The 13,164-nt window shown below is 36.3% G+C and overlaps 1 long non-coding RNA gene across 4 annotated transcripts in view; it reads right to left on the reverse strand.

The window, feature by feature from the left end:
- Nucleotides 1-13,164, reverse strand: part of Gm32498 (predicted gene, 32498) — a 110,024-nt gene that overhangs the window by 81,895 nt on the left and 14,965 nt on the right. The window contains exon 3 of one of the 4 annotated variants that reach the window (NR_168880.1): nucleotides 9,061-9,163. The exons of the other annotated variants lie outside the window; for them this stretch is intronic. This is a non-coding gene — a long non-coding RNA (predicted gene, 32498). The remainder of the gene's footprint in view (nucleotides 1-9,060; nucleotides 9,164-13,164) is intronic. 4 annotated transcript variants of the gene reach the window in all.

The following is a 13,164-nucleotide window of genomic DNA, read 5'->3' on the forward strand; positions in this document are numbered from 1 at the left end:
ACTCCATGATAATCAGAAACAGCACAGTTCCAAGAAGCAAGAATGTGTCTGATGAGAATGAGGCTGTGAGAAAGAATGAAAACATGAGTTCAAGAACATATAAATCAATGTAAGAACTGTTCTTTACTGGATTTCTCAACTATGCAAAATATAAGGATGTAATATGAATTGTATGATGGGATTCAAGGACCTGAAAGAACAGAGGCGGCTGATATTAAGGAATGAGATAAAGAGATTTAGGAAGTGGTGATCTCAGGGCAAGACACTACTAAGCTAAGCTTACTGCTTGTGTTTGCAGTTAAACAGGGGTAGTGTGGATTTTGTAATCTGGAATGAACTACAATCTAGAAACAAAGGGCACACTTGTGATCCAAACCATAAGGCTGCAAGACACAGGCTTTTGATCCTGATCTTGTGTAATAGTGGCCCTGAAAAGCTTAGTTCCAAGCATGGTGACATGACTTTAATCCCAAGGGACAAAGACAAACAACTCTCTGTTTACAAGGCCAGCCTGGGATGGAGAAAGTCCTAGGTGGAGAAAGCTTAGGTCCAGGCTTGGTGGTACATGCCTTTAATCCTAGCTGTAAGGAGACAGAGCCATGAAGATGTCTGAGTCCACAAAGCAAGTTCCAGGACAGACAAGCTTAGACAGTAAAGGAGTTGGAAATAGAAAGCTGGTGATAAAGTAAGAGAACAATGAGACCATGTTCCAGCTCCAGCAGGAAGCAGAATTCAGTTTTAGCCACCTGATTTGTCTTAAGAGTCAAGGGGCTAAAGCCATAAAATGCTGATTCATGGGGAAATCAAGAGAACCTGGTGTAAATGGTTGAATTGATATACAATTCCTAAGGAGGTAGCTTATGCAAAATAAAAGAGTGGGCTTTGGTCTGCAAGACAGAGCTGTTTTGAGCAAAGCAGAACACAGGTGTCAGCTTGCATCCATTATTGACTCTGAGTGCTCCTAAGCAAACAAGCCTTCCTCAGGACCCTCTCCCAAGCCAAGGCTGGTACTTGGCATGAAATTAACTACTGACCATAGTTTCTGGTCTTTCCCTTAGGTTCGGTCCACGTTGTTCTCAAAGAACTCTCTAAAATCATTCACTTTTACAAAGAAAGGCTCTCATCTAACGACTAAATCCTGAACTATACTTTGTCTACAAATCAGCATCCAGGGTCTACGTATTCTACACAGACATTGCAAAGAGTTTAATTTTTTTTGTCTGCTACAATCTGTATTAATATTGGCTCTCCCTCGTGGTATGGGAAACAATAGAATGGATATTTATTTAAAAGTGGTTTATTAAATTGCCTTACAAAATTACAATATGGATGCTCTAACAATGACTGACTCATAGCAAGGAGCCCAAGAACCCAGTAGAATCTCAGTCTAAAAGGCTTGGTGTCTCATCAGGCACAATCTCAAACTGAAGGCATGAAGGAGAGGAGGCACTGGCCTTTACACCCAATCAGGAACTTAAGCTGAGGCCTAATATTATTAAAGGATACAGCAGGATCAGTAACAGGGTACATGAGAGTAAAGGCAAACAAGCAACAAGCAAAAACATTGTATTCTCCTTTATCTGGTCTCCCACTGGAAGCAATTGTTTACATTTAAGGTAGGTCTTCTGACTTCAAGTAATATGATCATGAAAATTCAATGTAACAAGAATCTTTAATAGGTTAGAGATCTGGTAAAGTTGACAAACACAATTAACCCATCAAACATACACCCTTTCTCAAACTGGCACCCAATCCTATGACTACTCAATTTCTAAATTAAAGAAGAAAATAACAGAATCATTACAAGCAAAGATGCCCTTGGGGATATTCACAAACTGTTCTACTATCTTATAATAAGAATATAAAATTCCTGAAAGTAGTTACTGATGGGAGCAAGGATCTGTCTCTTAAGGGACTTTCATACCAAAACAACGTTTGAAAAAAAAAAAGGATTTTTTTTTTAACATGGTGCCAAGTGAAGCATGGGGAACCTAAAGATCATATCCAGGGATCCATCCCATAATTAGCCTCCAAACGATGACACCATTGCATACACTAGCAAGTGTTTGATGCAAGGACCGTGATATAGCTGTCTCTTGTGAGACTAGGCCGTGGCCTAGCAAACACAGAAGTGGATGCTCACAGTCAACTATTGGATGGATCACAGGGCCCCCAGTGTAGGAGCTAGAGAAAGTATCCAAGGAGCTAAAGAGATCTGCAACCCTGTAGGTGCAACATTATGAACTAACCTGTACCCCGGAGCTCTTGTCTCTAGCTGTATATGTATCAAAAGATTGCCTAGTTGGCCATCACTGGAAAGAGAGGCCCATTGGACAGGCAAACTTTATATGCCCCAGTACAGGGGAACGCCATGGCCAAAAAAAATGGGAATGGGTGGGTAGGGGAGTGGGAGGGGGGTGGGGACTTTTGGGATAGCATTGGAAATGTTATTGAAGAAAATACGTAATAAAAAATTATCTTCAAAAAAAAGATAAAAGTTAGATAAATAAAAAAGGGAGATAAATGATAGAAAATTCCTTTCACATGGAGATCTGTACAAAATCCAATGGGGTTGTGGAATTCTTTTGTGATGCAAGCAGTATAGACTTGATTTTATTCCCAGTCATTTCTGTTGTACATTAGTGTGAAAAGAGCATAGAGAAAGGGGTTACATCATTGATTCTAATACCAGACAAACATGGACTCTAACAGCTTGGATATTAATTACTGCAGTAAAGGTGGATCTGTACAGATGCTGAATCAATTCACAGATGAATACTGAGGAAATGAATTCAACCCTTGTCCATACTTACAAGGCTTAATGTTCAAAAATAGTCTCCACCTATCCACTATAATGAACAACTAATTGGATGTTTTCATAAAAAGACCCCATTGAATATGAAAATACCATAAAAGACAAATTTGATATATTTGCTATAGAAATCATGAATGCAAAAATGTTTAGAGATGCAACAATTCTACCTTTAAAATTTTTTGTTAAATAGAATTAAAATAGCAAACTTTACATGCCCCAGTACAGGGGAACGCCAGGGCCAAAAAGGGGGAGTGGGTGGGTAGGGGATTGTGGTGGTGGGTATGGGGGACTTTTGGGATAGCACTGGAAATGTAAACGAGGAAAATACCTAATTTAAAAAAAAAAAGAAGTAAAATAAGATTACAAAAGCAGGAAAAAAATTTAACTTTAGTAACACTGAGTAACTGGCTAGGTTTCCAGTACCAGGAGGTCTCCCTATTCTTGAGTGGATCTTAAATCCAATGAGAGTTTTTACCCGCTGATAAAAATAGTATTTACCTATCATCTAAGAAATTTCTCATTGTAACATATGAAAACCACTACGAAACAAAGAAACAAATAAACAAAACACCATGCAGAATTACGGGGCTTAGTCCTAAAGAATATATCTAAAAACAAAAACAAAAACAAAACAAACAAACAAAAACCCCTTTGGCACCTTTAAAGAACCAGTTGTCCAGGAAGTTTGCTGTAAGCTTGTTTTCTAAGTAATATCAAAAGCTATACTCCTAACGTTTCCCCAACAAAACCACCCAAATATGAGCCAAGCAAGGATGGCACCAATGAATATGCCAAACCATAAGAGAAAATACCATAGGCCTCAGACTTACACAAATAACTTTAGACAATGGAGGAAAAGCAGGACAAACATGCCAATTAATTGTCTAGCACCAAATGGGCAGCCCTGAAAATATATATACAACTAACATATGGATTGAACAAGCTAAACTTAGGAATATGTGTGTGTGTGTGTGTGTGTGTGTGTGTGAATTTATATGCATTAATTATATTAAGTAGTGAAAAAGAGGTCATGCCATGAATTTGAAGGACAGTGAGAGGTTTAAATGGAGGTGATGGGAGAGATTATTATTAGATAATAATTCTACTATAATTTTATTGATTATTCTAATTATATTAATCCTTTATAATCTCAAAAAACTTTTAGAAGACATTTTGGTATGATTATAGACAGCACGTTTTAGCTGACCGGAGATGATCTACAGATGAAATGATGAAATGATGACCAAATCAATTAAAAAATATTCCATTTTTTCAGAGCTTAATATTTTTTGTGCATGCAATCAAGTGTTTTTAAAGTTTATTTTTATTACTTTTATGTTTGATCATTTCCCTCATCTGCATAGTGCACACTGCCATGAAGTCACAGGCATGATGACATCCATTTTCAGGCCAATTAGTTTTATTCTGTTCACAGACCATAACCCTAACCTAAGGTAAATTGTACTAAAAATAAGTGTCTTCTATTATAAGGCAGCCAGGACTTGAATATATGTGAATCTTTCATCACAAGTATCAAAGCACGTTTTATATAAATGCAGCACATCATTATAAAATAAACTTCTTTGGTACATGGCATTATTTTTTCTCAGATTATGTTTTTTTAAAAGATGAGTTCACTGGTATCAAAATCACTCTGAATCCTTTTAATATTTGTATAAATTCTTGTATTCACAGAAATGAGCAGCCGTTTTTACTACAGGTATATTATCTTAATCCAGAGTTCTTCGAAAGTGTTTTTAACTTACATTTTATTCTCAATGAATCCACAATTGAAATTATTGTTTAAACTTCTAGGTCAATCTCTTTTTAGCATTGAATTTGATGGACGGTCTAGAGCTATAGCCATGGTGTGAGTTAGGTTTATGATTCCCAGTGGGTATGGAGCATTTAGAACTGCACGTATACCTTTCACCATTAGTTAGGTCCTAAAAGTGTGACTGCACATATAAAAACACCTTATAAATCATCACAATTAACAGCCGTCATAATGTCCATCTAAAGCAACTGGCTTGACATGCCATCTGTTATTTTTCCTTCAAAACCCTCTAGTCTGTTTATCTAAGGCAGCCATTAACATTTAAAATGATGTTCCTTTTTAAGATGTGTGATGGGCTGATGCAGTAAAGCTTTTGTTTTAATTATCAACAATTTCTATGCTGCAATATAATTTTTGTGGTACTCAGGGCCCTTTACAAATCAAAAAGAATCCAACTAAAACAGTAATTAATGTCAAATGACTAGTCACAAAAGGCCCCATTTAATTAAAAAGTTCTAATCTTTGATTACACCTCATCATATATTCTACTGATTGCAAACTCTTGTCTGAAAAACTGGAATAATACTGGGGACATTGTCTATTATCTCTCTAAAATGATACCTGAATATTACATGAAGTGGCTCTGAGGTACTGAGAAGCTGAACAATCATCCTGTTATATTTTTATTAGTTATTTTTTCATTTGCCATTAAATTTAAAGACATCTGGTGTATAAAATAAAAAAATTAAAATTCACTAAAAATTAAGTCTATTACTAAGAATACTGTTTTACTGTATTTCTTAGAGTTGAATTTAAAGAATAATTTTATACTTATAGATTCAATAAAGATAAGTCAGAAAAAATGAAATCTCTGGCCAACTCATCATGATACATCTTGGGATTATAATTAGAATTAATAACTGGGTGTAGTGGCATAAGCCTTTAATCCTAGCACCCAGCACCTAGAACCCTGAGGCCAGTATGGTCTACAGAGCAAGCAAGTACCAGAACAGTCCGAGTTACTCATACAAACCCTGTTTTGAGAAGAACAAATAATAATAAAATTGATAATAATGATAATAATAATAAAAATAAAACTTTAAATATGACTTTGCCTTCAATCTCAATACTTGAAGGCAGAATCATCAGGATCTCTGAGTTTGGGGCCAACCTGGGTTCCAGGACAACCACAGCTCCTCAGAGACAGCCTGTTTAGAAAAGTAAACAAACAAAATGGATGGAGAGAGAGAGAGAGAGAGAGAGAGAGAGAGAGAGAGAGAGACAGACAGACAGACAGGCAGGCAGACAGACAGACAGGCAGGCAGGCAGGCAGATATACAAATAGAATAACAAATTTTCTTTAACTCTCATACTCCAATGTGTACAGATTCTACAACATGGAAGTCACTATTGAGTTCCATTATACTTATTTTATGCCATTATCAGAATTTAATATTTAGTCACAGGGATGTTAATCTCTTATTCTCTTAGGCTACAAAACAAAGGTATACTCCTAAATGGACATGAAAACAGAAACTTGTAGTTTTTGAAGTTTATAGAGCCATGTGATGTTCTCTATTTCAGTGGAAAGGATTTAGACCAGATATGGTGCAATTACAATGTAATCAAATGTTAATGCTACTAAACACACAGTGAATAGATTTTGTTAATTCAGTGCAGCACACTTTAAAATTATTTTTATCCATAACTCACAGATTTTAGCCTTATCTCAGTCATTGTTCAACTGTATCCTGTGTTAATCTGATTAATATGACATATGGTATGTCCAACAGAAAGAATAAAGCACTTATTTAAGAAAAAAACTGGAAAATTGGTAACAAGTATTCAGTGCCTGCTGCTCTCTATGCGTGGCACTGTATTATGTAACCATTTCCCTTAATGTTCCAAATATATCATTCATTGGATCATGATTTCAATGAAAAACTTATGCAGCATATTTATAACAGAATATCTGTACAATAGAATATGTTAATATTGTGATTTTTACTGACTAAAACCATATAAAGTGCAACAAAAATATTTTAACAGCAAATGCTCTTGCTTACTACAATTTAGTATTTCATAGATTGGTTTTAATACTAAGATAAAGCTAATGAATACAAGAAAGAACTTAAGGAGCTGAAGAGGTTTGCAAACCCATAGGAAGAACAACAATATCAACCAATCAGAGCCCCCCCCCCCACCAGCACCCAGGGACTAAACCACCAACCATAGAATACACATGGAGGGACTCATGGCTCCAGCCACTAATGTAGCAGAGAATACCTTGTCGGGCCTCAATGGAGAAGAGGCCCATGGTCCTGTGAAGGCTCTATGCCCCATTGTAAGGGAATGACAGGGCGGGGAGGCAGAAGTGGGTAAGTGGGTAGGGGAGCAGACTCATAGAAGCGGGGGGGAGGAAATTGAAGAAACTATTAAAAAATATTATTAAAAATAATATTTTCTTCAATCTTTACAATAAGAAACATGGTTGATTATATGACACAGCACATCTTAAAGATTAGCATCAAGTCATTTATATGTATGACTTATTTGTAAAAGTACTGTGATAAATTGGTGGAACTATTCAATAACAAATGGAATTAACTTCATGAGAATAATTGAAACAATAAAACATGTTAAAAAGCATATCATAAAATGTTCCCAACTTTCGTTTAATCATCAAAGACATATAAATTTTGTTATTTCATCTAGTTATATCCTTGTACTGGATATATACTTTTGTCATTAATACCTAACAAAAATCTTGTTCAAGGAGAGGTTTTATGGGAGTTCCCTAATTGAGTTGTTTCAATCCATCAAGTCAACAAAACAAACACATGATGGTTGAAGTTGACTCAGAATATGACAATAAGAATGTATCACATTTGCTACATCCCAGTTGGAAGCTATTGGAACCCTTGTGGCCACTATACTATCAAAAGTACCTCTCAGTGATCCACTTTCAGTGAGATCCCAACTCCTATTTCTTTCTTTCTTTCTTTCTTTCTTTCTTTCTTTCTTTCTTTCTTTCTTTCTTTCTTTCTTTCTAACAGTGTATTTTCTTTTTTATTATTAGATATTTTATTTACATTTCAAATGTTATCCCCTTTCCTAGTTTACCCTCCAAAAATCCCCTATCCCCTCCTCCCCACCACCCCACTCACCAACCCACTCATTCCTGCTTCCTGGCCCTGGCATTCCCCTATAGTGGGGCATAGAACCTTCACAGGACCAAGGGCCTCTCCTCCCATTGATGGCCGACTAGGCCATTCTCTGCTACATATGCTGCTGGAGCCATGAGTCCCACCATGTGTTTTCTTTGATAGGTGGTTTAATCCCAGGGAGCTCTGGGGGTACAGGAAAGAAATCAGGAGCCATAGATGCAAGCATCACCAACTCCTATTTCTTTGCATAATATCTAAACAATTCCACCAACTGGGTACAGGTTTTCAAACATATGAGATTGTGGATCACAGGCACTTTGCACCAAACTATAACAGTCCTTTGTATAGCAGTACAGCCAATACACAGCTGTACTGGCTGGTTTTGTATCGACTTAACACAAGTTTGAGTCATTAGAGAGGAAGAAACTTCAATTGAGGAAATGTCTCCATGAGATCAGCTGCAAGGCACTTTCTCAATTAGTGATCAATAGGGATGGGTCCAGCCCACTGTATGTGGTGCTCTCCCTGGGCTGGTGGTCCTGAGTTCTATAAGAAAGCAGGATGAGAAAGTCACACAGAGAAGCCAATAGCATCCTCCTCCTTGGTCTATGCTCCTGCCTCCAGGTTCTTGCCCTGCTTGAGTTCCTGTTCCGACTTCCTTCAATGACAGAATGTGATGTGGAAGTATGATCTGAATAAATCCTCTCCTCCCGGTTTGATTTTTGGTCATGGTGTTTCTGTCACAACAATAGAAACCCTAACGGAGTAGCACTTTAAGATGTATAATACTCAGGTATTACAATCAAATTTCATCTATAGTTGTCTCTGTGATTCTTAAATATTTCCACGTGTTCTCTTTATTGTTATAAATGCCATTTTGCAGAATATTATTTCCCTAACTTTTAGGTGAATATACCTATTTGGTAATAAATACTCATATTTGACATAGCCCGTTAATTTTTTTCAAAGGAAATTTCATGAGAATACTTCTTCAGATGTATAAATTGGTTTTCAGTTTTTAAATTTAAATATTTAAAAATAAGACATTACCATTAATATATATATGTATGTATATATATATGTATATATAATATATACAAGTAAAGGAGTCAGTTACATGTGACAATATATCTATTGTCATATTAAATCCTTCATTCCCATTCTAAAGAACAAATGTTCTGGTACAAAATGACATGATGGGTGTCTCACTATGGAGAAAAAGTAACATAACTTTATGTGGTTTTGTTGGCAATCCCTTCTAATAAATAGATAATACTTAGTGTCAGGTATGGTGCATATACCTTTAATCTCAGCTTTCAGGAATAAAAATCAGGCAGATATTTCTGTGTTCAAGAGCAATCTGGTCTATATATGGAGTTCCAACAAGGGCCATATATTTCCACACTGTCAAAGAAAGAGTAAGCTGTGAATGAACTACATTTTGAAAATATAATATTAATGATTTATATCAATACATTCAAATTATAAGACTAATATAAATTATTAACATTTATTCTGCATCCTAAATCATCAGAAATTGAACAATTAATTTTGTGATGTATAACAGAGAAATATTCAAAAATTATTTTAACTTTAAGTTTTTAATTCAATATGATTTCTAAAAAATTTCTCCACAAACTACAAAAATACCCAAATATTCATTCATATTTTTCAATAAGTACGTTTGTTAACTAGACTAATTTTGATCATGCATCTATCATGCAGTCAGAGAAATGTGAATATTAGCTGTATATGCCTTGAGTAACTATCAAAATAATGTGCAAAAATTACCTTTAATACCATCAGAGAAACGTGCTGCAGAACACATAGAAATGCCCTGCCTATATTGAAAAGGCATGTCAATTTCTTCTGCCAAAATCATGCAATTGGCAGCAGAACATTGCTACTAATTGGTATGTGTGTTTCTCCAAGAAGTGAGAATTCTAACCTTATATTTGACAGATGTTTGTGTAAAATGTCATGTGATATTTTGAGAGTGTGCCTTTGCTCGTTATAATTTTGTCTCTGTTGTCACACACTGAGAAGGAAACAACCAAAACAAAACCAAACAAAACAAATGAAAATTATTAGGTATTTACAATTAAACATACATATCAGAAACAAGACAGTTTCAAATATGTAAAACACTGGATGGATCAATAAAAACATTAACCCAGAAAGCACATTTCTAAACATTTTAAACACTCTTGTTTTAATGATCACCAGGGTAATCAAGATCAGCCATTACAAGTACATTGGATTGACAGGGAAGCTCAATAGTAAAGTGGTCACCTGATTGTTCCTGCAGCCTAGGTTCAGTCCTCAGTGCGGATGTGTGTGTGTGTGTGGGGGGGGGGGGGCGGGTTGTGGGGAAGAAACAAATAAATACTTCATATATAAATTACTGTATCTTTTATGTTTTAACTTTTATGAGGATATCGTTACATCTTTTATATGTTCACACTCCCTGTATTTGTAATGATGTAGCTACAAATGACTAATAAAATAATTGTTTAGAATTTTTGGAAAGTTCTCTATTATCAGATCTCCACAAATGTGGATAGGAAAAAAATGATATTTTGTTAGCATTTCTGAGAAGTGAATTAAATGTGGGTTTTTGTGTGTGTGTGTGTGTGTGAAGTTAGCTAACTTGTCTTTAAAATTAGACAAAAGCCTATGAAATCACTCTTACTCTGAACAGCTTACCTATGCGTTATCCCAAGATCATGAGAAAAATGTAGGTCCTGTTATGAATGCCAGTGACCTCTGGGCTGACAATGCTCCACCAAGAGCCAAAGGCCATTCCATAAATATTACAACACTAGGCATGAGAGGCTCTCTTTTGCATTCTTGTTTTAGGTTGTCCAAGAAACTCTCAAAACATTATCAGCTATCACTACTGTTCTTGGTTACACATGGGACAAGCAAGGTAAACGCCTATTGCTGAAGACACCATGTATTTCAACTATAATCCTAAAAGTTCAGTGGAGCAGTGACGGACAGCTCAGTAATTGCATTTAAGACCTGCTCAACAGGAAAGAAATTATGCCAGGTATGGAAACTTAGTCAAATATCCAGGGCTAGTGAAGTCATGAAATTTAGACCAGTACCTCCATCCACATGCTATGAGGCATGTGAAACCCAACTGACTGCCTGCAGATAGGTTTCAGTTTGACATATGTGAAAGTACCTGTGACAATGAATTTTTTCAACTACCATTCATCATCAAGGAAAACATCATTTTGTTTTAATCCAATTGATGATCATAGGTAACTCATGAGGTATTAGACATAACATACCAAGCACACACACTCATCTGTTGAATTTACAGAAATAAAGGTGGGAAGTTTAACAAATAACTTCTTGAGCATGTTAAGCCACAACATACTAAATCATAGCTTTTGTTCTATATACACATAAATTAATTAATTCATTTATTTCTCATTACTTGCTTTCCCAACACTGTGTTTAGAGAAGCATTATTCATAGGCTTAGAGCAAGCATGCTATTATTCTACTCGAGGTGATGGTTTATTTACTCTTCATCTAATTGTTGGAAACAAGAAAAAGGAAAAAGCAATCAGTTACTTGTGAAACTCTATAATTTCAGAGATCCAAGAAACTTCAGTGAAATAAAGAATTCCCTTTCCTCTAGCTGTGCTGCCTTGTCTGGCCTCCTGCTGCAACTTGATGTACCAGGACAGGTTGGTACACATGGAAGGGGCCTTCCCTTGTCCAACAATGAGAGGAAGTGACTGACAGGAAGGGGGGACAGTGTGAGGGAGGAACTGTGAGGAGAAGAGGGAGGGGGCTGCCCTCAGGCTGTAAAGTGAATACAAATAAATTAATGGGGGGAACAAAGTAAACTGAGCAAGCCATGAGGGATTAATCCAGGAAGCAGCAGAGTTCTGACTTGGTTTTTCCTTTGTTGATGGACTGTGGCACAGAAGTCTATAATAAATAAACCCTTTCCTTTTTAAGTTTGTTTTGGCCAGGGTTTTATCACCGAAATTGGTGCCTGGAGTGCATCCCCCCACTACCCTCCCCCCAGAGTGCACTCTTCTATTTGTTGCAGTACAAATTGAAAGGCTTCTCCTTTACTGTGCCCATTCCCTTAATGAATACATCTCTTTCACACATAACCTGAATTCAACATTTAGGTTCCTAGTGCTCCTTTTCTCTCCATACTGTAAGTTTGATTTTCTTTCTTTCTTTTTTTTGTCTCATTTATCTTTTTCATTAATGATGTGTATAAGCATTATCAGTAATAGATGATATGTAGTCAAACTAATGCTGTCTTGAAATGTCTTCCACAAAAAAAAAGGAGAAAAAAAAATGATAAATTTTCAATTTAGCCGTGGAAAAGTTTTTAGGAAGTATAGAAAGCATCCAGATTCTTTTCCAAAATGTCAGACAAATGGAATCTAGTACAGTTGCTAATGAAACCTTTTGAGCTGGAGCCTCTACATTTTACATTGTTCATAGTGTTACTCTCATCTAGGCTCCTATTAGAATGTAGCATTAATCTGTGTTTAGAGCAATCAATCACTTTTTCATTCCAAAGTTTCAAATCCTTTTGAATTAAAACAAAACAAAACAAAACAAAAAAACCAAAAATAGAAAAAGAAAAAGAAAGAAAGAAAGAAAGAAAGAAAGAAAGGAAGGAAGGAAGGAAGGAAGGAAAAAGGAAGGAAGGAAGGAAGGAAGGAAGGAAGGAAGGAAGGAAGGAAGGCAGGCAGGCAGGCTAACAGTAATATGGTCATTTTTCTTTGCAGAAATATTTCATTCCCACGTGGGCAGTGGTGGCAAACACCTTTAATCCCAGCACTTGGGAGGCAGAGTCAGGCAGATTTCTGAGTTTGAGGCCAGCCTGGTCTATAGAATGAGTTCCAGGACAGCAAGGACTACACAGAGAAACCCTGTCTCTGAAAACAAAACAAAACAGAACAGAACAGAACAGAACAGAACAGAACAGAACAGAACAGAACAGAACAGAGCAAAAACTGAAAAAAAAAAAAAAAAAAGAAATAGTTCGTTCCCTTGTACCAAGTTCGATATGAATGACTTTTCATTTGTCTGAAATAAATACCCTGACTACAATGACCAAGACAGCTTATAGGTAAGTTTATTTTGGCTTATACTCCCAGAAGTATGAATTCCCCATCGTATGAAAGCATGGCAACAAGAGGGAGCCACCATGTCTGGAGAAGAGAGCTGAGAAGCTGTATCTTCACCCACAGCACAAAGCAGAGAGAACAAACTGGAAATGTAACCCCACTCCCACTGACATTCTTTCGCCAGTGTGGCTGCACCACCTCTCCCCAAAACATTATCATTTAGGGACCAAGTGTTCAATGGACCAAGCCAAGGAGAGAAACTCCTCATTAAAACCCACCATACTGGCTT

Source organism: Mus musculus, chromosome 14, assembly GCF_000001635.26.
Source record: "Mus musculus strain C57BL/6J chromosome 14, GRCm38.p6 C57BL/6J".
Lineage (NCBI taxonomy): Eukaryota > Metazoa > Chordata > Mammalia > Rodentia > Muridae > Mus > Mus musculus.